Here is a 3,137-nt window from a genome sequence, read left to right as displayed (position 1 = left end):
CTAGACAGATACACTATGGAGTAAAGGGAACCAAAGATCAATATTCCTCATAAATATGGATTCCATAATCCTTATAGAATAGTAACAAATACAATCGAACACACCGGGCATGCAGACATTCCCATGACATGGGCCAGCTGAGGCTAGGGCTAGGTCATGGTGTGAAGACCCTGTGGGGGTGCCTGTCTTTCTCTCTCCCTCTCTCTCACTCTGACTCTCTCTCTTATGGAAAAACATTAAATAAAATGAACTTTAAGGAAGTTTTATCTTACTGGGCTGCCACTGTCCTGGTCCTGGATCAAGGTTGTGGGAGGCCTTTAGAAAAATAAAGATGTGTCATAACCAAGTGGGTTCATTTTCCAGGAATGCAAGGCTGGTGCAAGGTTCAAAAATAAATCAATGTAATCATATTAACAGACTAAAGAAAAAAAGTTCATGGTACTATCCCTGGGGGGCGGACTTTGACAAAATTCAATACGTATTTATGATAAAAACTTAGAAAAGTAAGAAACTATGAGAACTTCCCTACCTTGATAGAGAGCATCTACTAACGTCTGGGCTCCCCATGTGGGCTTCCTGCCAACGAAAGAATGAGGTCTTTGACTCAGTGGCAGGGATAAAAGTCTTGGCTCCCTGCTCTGACACTTTCTGTGACACCACGCCACTTGCTGTGGACTAGGGGGTCCTCATTACGACCTGGTGGTCTAGGGTCCCCACTCAGCCTCGGCTGGCATGGTGAGGGTAGGACCACACATTTTTTATGGTTTTTGGCGGGAATAGAACGGTTATTGTCAAAGAGTTTGGTCTTGGGCAGGCAGGGGTGGCACAAAGGTAACAATACTCTGTGACCCTGGACTCACCTGGGAAAGCTCAGGGTTAGAGTCCAGAGGCCCCCCACCCCCTGTACACACCGGGCATGCAGACATTCCCATGACATGGGCCAGCTGAGGCTAGGGCTAGGTCATGGTGTGAAGACCCTGTGGGGGTGCCTGTCTTTCTCTCTCCCTCTCTCTCACTCTGACTCTCTCTCTTATGGAAAAACATTAAATAAAATGAACTTTAAGGAAGTTTTATCTTACTGGGCTGCCACTGTCCTGGTCCTGGATCAAGGTTGTGGGAGGCCTTTATGTCTATGCCTGTTCCTATGAATTTCCGGGTTGCTTACTTCTTCAGCCCCAATTCTGAGTCCAAAAGAAAGTTCTGGTCACCCCTAGGTCATTCGTGCTGGTCTGCCTTCTTCTCTTCACCTTTTAGAGTCTTCTTGGGTTTGCTTTTCACAGAACGCCCAATGGAAGTGCCTGTGTGCCATCTTCCCGGAAGCAAACCCTTGCTAATTTGGGCCGCCTCGGGTCCCCTCACACTACGTTTGGTTAGGAGTGGAATTCTAGGCCGTGTCCCAGCGTTGGAGGTTTTCCTACACTGACTTTTACTCTAGCATGTTTCCTTTGGGCTTTATTTCCTGGGGATGGAAACTTCCCTCCTTCCTGCTCCCTCTGTGTCCCTGTCTCTCAACTTCCAGAATGTTCCTCTCTCCCTGGAGCCCTAACATTACACGCAGTGCCTTTGGTGTATTCGGTCATCTCACTCGTCCAGACTCTTAGGACGCTCTTGGTCTGCAGACTCACGACCTCGGGGTGGAGAGTTCTGTTTCTTATTTGTTAGGTGTGTCTCCTTTACGCTTTTCTTTTCACCATTTCTGGAAATGTGAAGGGTTGGATGACCTACCTTCTGGATTACTTCTCTAAGTCTCTCATCTTTTCTCTCCTATTTTTCTCCTCCCCTCCTCCTCCTTCTGCCTCCTTCACCTCCCTCTTTGCTTCTTCTTTGTTTTACTTTCTGAGAACAGTTTTCAGTGTTTGAAGGACTTGTGTTCCCACCCCCTCCCTGATGGGCCGTGATCTGGCAGCCGTTTTCTTCTCCTGAAGGTGACCCCTCCTCAGGTTCCTGGGACTGCTCCCACCTGCCCTTACACACGGGAACCGGAATGGCTGCCTTTCAGCTAGATGTCCAGACACTCCTGCGTGGTCTCCCAGGCTGTCACAACAGACTGCTCCAGACCCAGGAGCTCAGACAGTAGACATTTGTTGTCTCACAGTCTGGAGGCTGGAAGTCCAGGACGAAGACAGCAGCAGGGTTGGCTTCCCCTGAGCTCCCGCTCCTGGGCTTGGAGAGGTGGCTTCTCCCTTCATCTGCCCAGGATGGCTCTGTGTGTACACGTAGCTGCGTCTCTGAGTCTAAATGTTCTCTTCTAGGGACACCAGCCGTTTTGTATTTGAGGACACAGCCTCATCTTAGTTTCATCACCTCTTTCAAGGCCCTGTCTCTCATCCTCCCGTACTCACAGGTCCTGGGAATTAGGACTTCCACATATGAATTTTGGAAGACACAGTCAGCCCTTAATATTCCATATCTGCACCTGTCTCTCTGGGTAACTCAGGCATATTGGGTCATGGGGTCTGTTTTTTATTTTTAGGGACTCCTCTGATTCATGACTTGGAGGACACATGCTGAACTGCAGGCCTTTGTGAACAGGGTAGGGTTCCGGAAAATGGCCCAGCCCCAAACAAGGAAGCTTTCAATGATCGCCTAAGCCTCAACCCCCACTGTGTGTCTAGAGACTTACACTGGCCAGGTTCGAAGTTTCCAGAGAACTGGCTAATTTCCTGCCTTTGGGGAGAAGGTGGGTACCTCCCAGAAGCCCGGGACCAGGGAGGCAGTGCTGTGGCCCCTCGCAGCCTCCTAACAGCCCTGCCCTGCCGGGTATCTGCTGCCCTGACGTGTGGGCTGTTCCTGGTTTCTGCAGAGTGGATCTGCCGACTTCCAGCTGCTACTGCGCCCCACGGGCACTCAGTCTACCTGTTCTCTCTGCTTTTCTGGGTGTGTTGGCCCCGTGCCATCAGGGCATTGTCATGTGGAGATAGTTTGGAAGGGCACACAGTCAGTCCGTGTGGGCTGTTTCCCTTCTAAAACCTCATGCTACGGATCTCCCCCCGCCCCCGCATTTGCTCTGTCTTTATTAATTTATATACCTTTTTCTTTCTTTTTCTTTCTTTCTCTCTTCTTTCTCTCTTTCCCATCATTATGGTAGTTTAGGAAAGAAATGAAGATGAAGCCTAGCAGTCAATGCACATGCTTAG

This window comes from Tupaia chinensis, unplaced genomic scaffold, assembly GCF_000334495.1.
Source record: "Tupaia chinensis unplaced genomic scaffold, TupChi_1.0 Scaffold142716_1, whole genome shotgun sequence".
Lineage (NCBI taxonomy): Eukaryota > Metazoa > Chordata > Mammalia > Scandentia > Tupaiidae > Tupaia > Tupaia belangeri.
Note: the sequence above shows the minus strand (reverse complement) of the source record.